Consider the following 11,839-nt stretch of genomic DNA (forward strand, 5'->3'; position numbering starts at 1 on the left):
CAGCTTTTGTTTATTTTCATCGAAACTCTTCTAGCTTTTGTTTAAATACGTATCGTTTCTTGCATATGCAAATGGATAAAAAGAAGTTGAAGGATGTTATTGAAGCTTTTTTTAAGAAATAACTTTCTGCCTAAAAGCTTGAGAAGCGGTGACGCATAACTCATAAATCTTTATTATTAATATATTAATAAATTTATAGATAATTTTTTTTTAGTAACAGTTTAATAATTTTATTGGGGTAATATTGAAATTTAATTAAATTTTAATTTAACATAACATTAATTAATGATTCGCCGGTATTGAACTCTAAATTCTTTTATATCAATACATGTGATCATCATTCATTAGTGATTTTATGTCAATTCACACTGCACCTCTTCTTTTAACATTTTACATGGTTTTGCTGGATGCGATTTTAAAACCCAGTGGTTTTGGTATTACTTAAGATGAATTCTAGCAGCGTTTTGAAATTTGTTTTCCTTTTGAAGCAACTTTTTCTACGTTTAAATTTCAGGTAGAGTTTTAAATAATGCACTTCCCTCTTCAAATTTAGGTCTTATACTCTTTATTTTTAAAGAAATTGCTTTTTTTCGCGTGTCGTGGAAGAAGATGTATCTGGTCCGGTTCTAGTTGATTTCTTGAGTCGCTTGTTGCAGTGTCATTAATTACTGGCAATGGAAATTCAAATCGAGTTTCAATCGTAATCTTGGTTCATCAACCTCTTTTCGAACGACATGTCTTGAACCCACTCCCTATCTTTTATATAAGCGTATTCCTTCAAAATGTAAGCCTTTAGATGGCAAATGTTGACAATTAGTCTATAATAGCAATTTGACGTAATAATTAACTTTACTATATTTGGATCAAGTAAATTCATTTTTTGGATTCCTTCGCATATAGAATTTCTCGTCAAAAGTCTTTATTTAGCAACAAAATATATTTTTAGTACTTTTTATTCTCGCCTACCCGGCTACATCTTATTTCCGATTCTAAATGTTCATCTGGCAACGGTACTCCTAACTAGGCCCATTCACGGAACACTTGTAAGGGAGATCGCTCAGAGATATTGCCTATAAACAATATCTTCGGTCGTTCGATGCTGGCGAATCTGATTGAAGTGCGTAATGAGAAATGAAAGGAATCAAGCGTATGCTAACTCTAAGCAAACGTGGCACATGCTTCGTAATAAAAGTTTTTTGTGAATTAGTAGAAATGACTCCAATGAGGTAGATGTAAATGCTAGTAAACGAGGTTTTCGTGCAAAAATCAATGATCAATAATCTTGAAGGTAGAAATGTCTCTTTCACATTCCAGAATGTGGATGAAAACATTCGTTATGGTACTGTTCGAGGAACAGCATATACCTCGGTTGTATTCAACGTATTTAATGGAGTATCTATCAGACTTGCTAACTTGATCTTTCGCTACACGTCTAACTATCTATTACAGGCCGTGAGGGTTGTGGGCTACAAACAATAATCTTGGTAAGAGCTGTGTTCTTGTCGCTCTCGATGTAAGAAAAGCTTATGACAGGTTCCCATACACTAAGCTTATTAACAATTTATGTGACAAATTTGTTTCTAACTTTTCCCTAACTGAGACTACGCCTGGCGTATCGCAAGCTCCATGTAGAACACCCTCTTGTTTAATTTGTTTGCAAAGTATCTTGGAGATTTGATTTTTTAACGACTATGCTTTGTTTTGTTTACGCAGATGACATCTTCCTTCTTTATCGAGATAATGCAAATACTTTGCATTCGTTCGAAAACAATACAGAAAATATGCTTTGGATTAGCTTTCCATTAACTCCACTAAGCCTAAAACCTTATTCTACAATTCTTCTCGACAACCTCAACATAAAAATATTTGGTTATATAATTAGTTGATCTTCTAGATTCTATGCAAAGTCTTGGTCTCAAACTCAACTTGGTGCCCACATTGACGATGTCTCTGCCAAAATATATCTTACATTCCGAAAACTGTACAATTTAAAAAGCTCTAAAGTTTAAGCACGCCATTGCATATTCCCTCCTCATAACGCATCTTAACTATTGTATTGAAGTCCTTTTTGGGTGCCCAAGGTTAGAAAGCCTTTAAAGCATTGTTAACCATATAACACATTTTGCTTATATCGTCACACTTAGAGACCATGCCCCCTTCTTCGTTGGTGCTTTCTTAAAATTCTCCTTTCCCGATTATTTAAAATTCATGTTAGTTACTCTACAAGATCATTCAAACTTGATCCCCAACCTTCCAACTGAACGACTGCAGTTTTGCAGATTGAACAGCGATCCTTTCATATTAATTCCACGTTTTTCTCACCCATCAGCCGAACGATCTTGCACTGTTCGTGTTGCTAGATATTGGAATGCCTTGCCAGTGCGTCTGCAATTTTCCGATGTTCCTTTAAATACGCTTTGAAGAAATTTGACCTCATTGCTTAACTTACAATGTATAGTTTGTGGCTGGCAGGCGTTGATGATTACATTAGGAGCTGCCTAGCAGACTTGTATACTCACTTGTGCTATAGTTCTTTTCGCACATGGCGTGTATCTATGTAGCTAAGCAGTAGACCTATGGCTTTATACTGATTTGATAAATGAGTAAAAGAAAATGAAAGCGATGATAAGATTTTCGGCAACGAAGCTAATTTTGCTAAATTTGGACATGATCGGTTGGTCTTGCTTGTTCACCCCTTTTTAAAGATGATTAAGAGAAGTATTCCTTTATATCAAGACATTTTTGATTTTTTTTTTAGAAAAAATAAAAATTTGTATTGTGTGCAGTGGCTATTTCACGGCTTCACGGCTGCCCGACCATAATGTTTGCACTTATCGTTTATTTTAAATTTGTTATACTTGATGATTCTGACTGCCCACTTACTATGGAAAGAATACGATCCTCTCGACGTAGAAACACCGAACAAATACCATTAGATACAGTACGTATAATACAAGTTTGTCCGACTAAATCTGTATCGTCGTGAGTATGGATTTTAACTTCTACGTCTGTAGTACACCAATCACTTCTAGGTGATTCCAAACTGACTTCAAGCGTATGAGGATTATAAGAAGAATGCGGAGCACCCGGTGTATTCGGCGAATAACTGGACGGCGAAGGTGTGTTCATATAAACGACCGGGTACGGGGATGGTGCTGGACTAGGGCTAGGATTAAAGAGACTATAACTACGATCAGACTGCTGTTGTCGTATATTATACGATAATCAAATATGAGCCGAGAAAGGCTTTTAAAAATGGCGACCGCATAAAATAAAAGCTTTTTGACGAGCGTTTTGTACTACCAGATCTGCAAAGACTTCCGTTTCTGTTCAGGCGCTTTTTCTTCTTTTTAACGATAACTGATGTTTACAATTGGAAATATTTAGCCCCCTACTAGTGGAGCGCAGAGAGAGAATACAGTAGTAAGACATATTGCTTTGGCTGCTACCGACATATTATAAATATTTCAGCATTCCGAGGACAGCTAGAAACGCGACTTGGAATAATAAAACGACTTGTAAAACGAAAGTAAAACTTTATTATTGTGGAGCAGGCCAAATTATTATAACTCAATTTTCTTATTCCGTTGGCAATAGTCAGGCGAGCTAGATCGAGCGTAGTCACGGACAAAACCTTATCGAGTTTTAAACGGTCCAGGTTAAATGGACTCGGTAGCTTTAAACATCCGTCCGTTAATGGACTGGAGGCAAACATTTCGCTATGATCTTCCGATTTGGTCGAATAGAAACGTGGAGGAGAGGATTCCAATTTAATATGACTTTTAGAATGATTTGTCGTCGGAATGCGTAATGTCTGAAATTTAAATTATACGATAGTCTTTGCACTGCAATGTAGTGGAAAATTTAACAAAAAAAAAAAAAAAAAAAATGCACGAAAAATGTCAATACCGGAAGAGGTAATATTGGAAGTATTAAGAACATAATGCTTCCATTTCCAAAGTTCTAGACCACAGTTCATGAAAATAGCAAAAGGGTTGCTTTAATTGTCTACAAACCTAAAAATTTTGAATAAAAAAACTCACTTATACACCGTAACATAACTACATTTTGAAGCGTCATCTTTTGCAAAAACTTATAAATTTTCTCACCCTTGGCCAAGTGTTAAATATTAAATTTTAACCTCACTTTGTGTTTTCTGCTTGCACATATTTATACGCTATCGAAATGTTAATAAAAACTGTGCAGCATGAGTCTTTCCTTTTTCCCTCCTTTCCTTTCAGTATCGTACTAACGATGTTATCATTGAATATGATAAATCCTCAGTAGCCCAGCATACAAATGAAGTTTCAAATGCCTCAACGTCTAATGTAGAACAACAACTGCAGCAAAACGAACAACAAGTAAAGGAAGAAGAAGAGAAACATTGTAGCAGCGTCTTAAATCAGTTAACAAGTACTTCAAGTACTTCTGCAGCAACTTGCCGCAATTTAAATAAAAATCAAAAACGAAACGCCAGTTATTTAGAAAATGCATGTAATTCTGTGGATGAAACTTTCTGTGCAGAATCCGATGTGAATGAAAATGCCATCGAAATGAAGAGGTCAAAATTACTAGAGTCCTGTGTGGAATTAAGCGACATGCATTTGCATATTCACTTGGTAAGAAACACATACATAATAACACTGAAACAAATAAAAAAGGTAATTCTCTACCATTCAGAATGTGAAGGAGCCATTGGAAGAGTCGCTGCTTGGATCGGTAGTGAAAACATTCCATCACCTAGAGCGCAAGCATCGGGACGAGTTAATACAAATTATTGGATTGTTGATTACGTGACGTCTAATGAAATCAAATTGCATTGCTCGGATAAATTCCCGAGCGAAAACGAATCCCGAATAAGAGTTGCGCGCATTGGCCTTTTATTGAGCGATTTAAAATGCAGGCTTATGCCTTTTTTTATTTCCTTTTTACTTTTAATTTGCTTCCGTCTCTCTCTCTCTCTCTCTCTCTCCCTCTCTCCCTCTCTCTCACAATTAACTGCAACGAAAGGATTACTACTTTATAAGTCGCAAAGGCAAACGCAACCCCATGGGACGCGTGTATACCAAATATTACAACACATTGAAATGTTTGCGTGTAAGAGGCTTACAACAAGAGAATGCAACAGTTCAAGCCACAGTAGAGCCTATGTCAAATTCAAGCGTAAACACTGGACAGCGGTATAAAGATGCAACAACACACGATAGTACAAATACTTTACTTATTGATGATGAATTACAAGAGCTGACGCAACTTGACGATGGTTCACTGAAAGCTATTAAAAGTTTTCTGCAATGTCAAGGTATACGTTGGAATGATGTTAAGACATTGCGGCCGAAAACCTCTTTGGCTCGTCGACATTGAGAGTTTAATCACGAAAGATGTGCTAGAAGAATGGCGGAAATGCGTCCCAGACAAAGGTATAGAACTTCTATTACTATCTGGAAGAAAGGCGCCTTAATATTTTCTTGATTTGCTCGGTTTGATGTCGATTTTCCCATAAAGAATATCCTAACACAGGTGACTTATTGCAAACGAAATGACAACATTTTCAAAGGAGAACTTTTTCTTACTACCAAAAGGATATTAAGGATGAGACGCGTAAAAATGCATTCGCTTTATATAAAGCAAAGCCGAGTAGTGGTGAAAACGTAAAACTTTTTTTAGCTTTTTCTACCAAATTTCTTTAATATTTTTTTTTTTTTTTTCTATTAAAGATTATGACGCTTGTATATTAATTGTTCTGCTGAATGGCGTTATGTTACCGATGGCGCGTCATCATGATTCTTCCGGTAATCGCCGTAAAATCTCCATCCTAGTATGGTGATCCGCAAAGTGATTTATTTCCTATGATTTTAATTTTTAATCGTTAGCGATAATTGTGTGATTTACGTTCAGTTCGATTCGGTTATCTATGAATTTCTTGATTTCTTAAGTGTTGTATGAAAGTTTTTCGTGTTTTAAATTTATCCTATCCGACAAGTAATGAATAAACATGGACTTTTATACAGTGTTACTTCTACGAGTTGCAGTGCGATGAGGATTCTAAATGTCAACCAATGAGTTCATTGCTATCATACTTGAACTACTAATATATTTTTTTCTTTTATTGCGAAATAATGCATTGGTTAATAATTCCCGGGGATTAACAGGGGACTATCGCCTACACTAAACAGTGTCTAATATTTTTAGGAAGGGCCAGCAGTCCAAGTGATACCTGTTCAAAATTTTACGTCATTTCGATTATTTGTTTACCAGTGAAACCACTTTTCTTTGTTTTGAAAGCTGTAGAAAATTCTAATTTTCTGTGTTGGTTAGACTTTGCTTCCGATGGGGAAAAGGACCGTTAAAACTCAGAAATGGCTTCAAAAGTCTTATGGCAACTTTTGTTCGGCGAAAACTACAATTTGTTGGTAATTGGCGGTAGACAGTAGTGTGGCTAGTTATACCAAAAACATAAAGAAGAAATCCAGCAAATTATTTTCGATAATCGCAAAGTAGCAAGAAATCGTTGATATCCTATAGATATCAAAAAGCAGTGCAATCACCATTTTCAATGGAAATGCAAGTGGGAGAAAGCTGCTTTTAAAATGGCTGCAAAGCTTATTCAAAGTTGAAGAAGTGCTACTGTTTGATCAAAACTTAAGGTGCATTTGTTTAAAAAATCAAAAACTTTTGTTTATTCGCCCATTGTATTCCTTACCCCCATACATTGTATTCCTTACTGACAGTTTGGCCCCAACACCGCGATGATCCAAGAAACCTATTAACATCATCTTGATTTTTGAAAGACTTTGTTGTTTGTATGCGCAGATCCAAGTCTCAACTTCGGTACTGATACGTTTCATGACTTCCTCATAGTCGGAAATCATTGCTTTACAGACATATTAAAAACCGAAAAACTAATTTTTGTATCTTTGCACAAGCACGTGCAACTCTAAAGCAACTGAGTATATGGGCATGGATAACTCTACATAGATGTTAAATGCCATACTACCAACACCCAAAGAAAACGAAATAGTTTCATGATTTCGCAAGAACTTTAAATGAAAAGTTGACCTTATTTTTTGGTCACCGTATTACAGCACGTCACAAGTCGATAGCTGAGAGTGCATGCAATTAATTTCGAATTGTTGCTCCATACAGTGTAATCTCCAGATCTGACGCACAACAACTATTATCGAAGCCCAGGGAAATAGAGGTAAATCGAATGATGAACTCAATGCGGAAACCGAAGCGTATTACGACGATCTTGATTTATCAGAGAGAAGTGCTGCATTGCTTCTGTCACTTTTAAAGGAGATTACGGAATCCAGGCATGCTTGAGCACTTGGGATCCGCGCCTATGGTGCTTGCTGGTTCAAATTTTGGTGCGGTTTGGCCATACTTGGCAGTAGCTGCAATGAGTGCCTTGGCCCTGGCTGTGAAACCGTAGCACTTACGCGTTGGGCACATCACCCTTTGGCTGCGTTTTTTCTTTTCTAATGCTTTCTCCATTTCTTTCCGTCCTTTACCGTTTTACATCTACAGGGCACATCGCCTAAATCGTTGATCATATTAAAAAGTAAAAAAAAAAAAAATTTTTAAAAAAGGTTTTTTTCTTACTTACCTCCGAGAATTATTGACTGATGTATTATATATAAATGTGAATTTTTCAATTTTCAGAATCTTCTCTAAATTTTTTTTATCTTCTAAATTCAAACTCACACAAACACGGAGTCATGGAAACAAAGTCTCTTGTTTATAGGTTTGCTTTCTTTTTTTTTTTTCTTTCTGACTATAAAGTAAACAATTTTTAAATATATATTAAAGCGTTTAACACGCACACACATGCACACATAAATACATTCATAAGACACTTTTGGAAAAGTAAAATTGAATTTCAAAAATCAACAACAAGAACAACGGCAGCTGCAGTAAGTACTGCAAGGCCGAAGCCAATAACACTGCAAAGTTGTGTAAAATTTATATACAAAGTTATTTTTTTAAAGTTTAGTTTAGAAAATTCAAAATATTGCTATACATATGAGCAAGAGCGACAAAAGAATTGTGGAAAGGACTAAAGAGAGAGAGAGAGAGAGTTAGCGGCACAACAGCAAATATGTGAAGTTTTAGTTTTAATGCATTTGCACAACAAGGCTTCGAACGAGCTTAACAAAATTCTTATTGCATTGTTTTCATTGTTTCAAATGCTGTATGCTATAAGTACAAAAGTTTTTATATTTGTTGTTGCTGCAACTGGAATTTGCGTTTACTTGTAAGTCTCGTACCTTCATGTCCCCACATGTATATGTGTATATAGATATATATGCATGAGTCTTTACTTTAACTCTACCCTCTCTGTACGCAAATGTTTATAAACTATATATTTTGTTCGACTTTTTTTTTCTTTCTCCTGGGTTGGTTTCTGTTGACTTCCAAACGGAAGTGGGTTATTGTCGTTGGCAATTTGTTTTCTTGCATATTGTAAGTTTGTTTAAGTGACAAAACACGACGACTACGGTACATAAAACACAGGAAAAACAAAAAAGAAACTAAGAAATTGAAAATTCTTAAAATTGTTTTCTACACAACCTTAAATCCTGACCAGATGCATATAAATACATATATACCGTTCAATTTATGTGAAAGTACCGTTAAAGAATAGCCTGAGATTAACTATAGTTAAGTTTCAGACGAATTTCGTACATCTGTGTTCCTGTGCAAATTTGTAACGTTCGAAAATGTGCATCATACCGCTGTCCGTTGTAGCCTTAAGGTTCTGGCCCGTATGAACTATGTGCGAGCATTAAACCAAACTCCTATTCAATAAAAACTTTTGAAGCGATGACCTCCACAAGGAACACGAAAAATGTCTTACTTATTGATATTAAGATTACTGCCATCAATTATTTAGTTTGTCTATTACTTAGTTAGATTTGCGTTTTCAAACAAACGCGAGAGCGGTGAACATCGGTCTATGCTAAGAGTAAATCTCAAATGTTTTGACCTATACATCCCATCCAAGCTACGACAATTCGATTTAACAATGATTTCTAAGTATCTGCTGACCAAGACGTCATCAAACTCATCATTACGCGAGATGAGAATTCGATCCATGTGTAGACGATCCGGAATCACTTGACCATTCGAGACAATATCGCGCAAACGGTGAACCAAGACGCAAAGAACTCACCAAAGTCGTCGACAGACTCACTCAAGGTCGATGTATTATTCCGGCCTTATGCCAAAGCGGTAACAGGTAATATTATATAGGCGTGGTGCTAGTATGTGTTTAGTGAAATCCCTAACGATTTCTCTTGAACGTTACTATCTTTCAGAAAACTTAATACACCTAATATGCGGCGAAGGGCATAAGGCGAAACTAAAGTATGACGTAAATGCTTACGATAATAAGGAAAACGCTTTTTTAAAACAAAAATTATGCAAATCTTGTTCGATATCTTTGCGAAATGTTCCAAGGCTCACAAAGCTTTAAAAAGTTTTCATGCTTTTCCTTGAACGGGAAAAAAATATTAAGAACGATATAAAGCCAGCTTTAGAAGTTTTTGCAGATAGCTTAGAGAGGCTTTACATTTAGGTGATTTCTGTTGTGGAACTGTCTACAATTCTCATTATTATACTTAAAAAATCGAATGACAGTCTTCACAGATATTCAACCCGCCTTTTGATTAGTGGTAGAGCGCAGACATGCATACATGAAGTTTATATTCACTGGGCGAAAATTCTTAAAAAAATCTTTAGAAACCGAGTGATAAAGTTTGACTATGACCAAAGGTGTGGAATTTTAATTACAATAATACCAAACAGCTGACGATATCTTTCTGGAAATTCAGGGAAAGAACTCGTTAGAATTGCATTGTAAAACTCTATAAAGACAAAAAACAAGAAAGCATATACCAAGAAAGTCTCGACTTGAGGAGCGGCTTGCAGATTATCGCTAAGTTTTATGAATGGTAAAGATTACTTTAGGTCTCTAGCAGATTTTTTAGTTTCTAAAAGCACTAACTAAGTGGCACTAACAATTTCTATCAATATGCTGGATAGGCGAGCTTGGTCAAATATGTTAATAGATAAAAGTAAAGTAAATTAGTTTATGCAACACGACAGAGACAGTTTCAAAGATGAATATTTTTTCACTTCTTCACACTTTGTGAATTGTGGTCCGATACATTAGCAATGTTGTACTGAATCGTCTGCTTGAAGCTCTTAGGTAATACTAGAGTCTACTGACAAACAAGTTTGCCGTATAGCTAGTCGCTTCGCTTGGTAATATGATCAATAAGATCTGCTGGCAATAATTGTTTATAGTTTTGCATTAGTATTGTCATACCTGGCATCAAAAGTGTGTAACACATCCCTGCTTTTAATAACTTTATCCGCATGAGTAGCCGACTAAGTAAGAATCGCAATTACCAAGTGAGAGTTCGCAGGTTTAAATCACTGTGCGTTGTAGCTATGGCGAATATGGCGAATCAGTCGGTAAGGGCATAACACCAAGTAAGCACACACCGACTAGGTTGCGGTCATCACCTTCCTATTTCTCCCTTTCTTTCCCTTTCCTCACTTATTTCTCGCAGTCAACGTTTTACGTGAATAGCGGACGTCCCCGAGTGGTTGATAAAAAAAAAGAAAAGCAATTACGGACAGTATCGAATCCACATCTGCTTGCGAAAGGAATGAAAAGGAGTCGTTATCTGTTTTGTCTGCTTTAAGGGAAGGGTAAGTATTTAGTGTCTTTTACAGCAGTAAAATCATCGATCGATAGATCGTAACAAGCAATGATTTTTAGTAAAGGACGGGCAGATTTATACAACCATTCGCCTGTCAAATAACAGATTTAACATATATTCAGGAATGGATCGTTTTAATTGAACCTTTAAATAATTAAAGCCCTTAAGTTTAGTAAGAGCTAAAGAGGAGCCTCTTAAAGTGTTAGCCTTGCACTTACACTGACCTTATCTTAATCCTTGCATGTGTAGAATGTCTATTGAAATGTTTGCAACAGTTAGCAGCAATTAATCATGGACTGCAGGCAAAACTACAGTCAAGAAGACAAGACTGTGTATAATATACAGTGCACAACTACATATAGTACTAAACAGTAAGTACCTATGTTACTTACACATTCAAATAACTGCAATAGCTTTAGCTTTAGCTAGGGTTACGTTCATGTATATATACACATCTAAGCGCTTGGTCGCATGACTTCGTAGCAGATTTAAAGACATTTATGGAAAATATAATGTTTATTAATGGATTTTGAACGATGATCAATCATGAGTGGTACATAAGTCAGTTATTGTTTATGAGAAATGACCATTTGTCTATTTCGTGTATACGACAAGAAATGCATTGACAGAGTTAGTGATAGTAATTAATGTTGGCATAAGTGTCGACTTAAGATTCTCTACGAAAGGGTGGTCACATTAAAAGCACATATAGGTGTAAATGCTTACATATATGTTTGTGGATAGAATTGTTTGTGTTTGTGTGTGTGTGTATGTGTGTGTGTGTAATTTCGCACTTCTGTAGTGTGCGGGCGTATGTGGTTCGCATAATCTGTCATCTTATGTAGTGGCGTCATCTGGTTCGAAATCGTAAAGTGTGCCTGAATATTTTCTCTGTTCATTTCATACGATATCTGAAGCAACTGAACTGTTATAATTACTATATGTAAGCATGTGTGTGCACCTGTGGAAAAGTATCGATTTTCATATTCATAACTACATTTAAAGCTTATTCGTTCATCTGCACAATAACTTAATCATAATGTAATATAGTGAGTGAATGTCTGTTAAAGGTATTTATAATTTTGTGAATCTATAGTAAGTGCTTT

General features: G+C 35.8%; 1 pseudogene; it reads left to right on the forward strand.

Annotated features, from left to right (window-relative positions):
* Positions 1-3,899: 3,899 nt before the first annotated feature.
* Positions 3,900-6,092, forward strand: LOC119638234 (annotated as a pseudogene).
* The last annotated feature ends 5,747 nt before the right edge of the window (positions 6,093-11,839 follow it).

The sequence above is a fragment of the Glossina fuscipes genome, unplaced genomic scaffold (genome assembly GCF_014805625.2).
Source record: "Glossina fuscipes isolate IAEA_lab_2018 unplaced genomic scaffold, Yale_Gfus_2 86, whole genome shotgun sequence".
In the NCBI taxonomy this organism is placed as follows: Eukaryota; Metazoa; Arthropoda; class Insecta; order Diptera; family Glossinidae; genus Glossina; species Glossina fuscipes.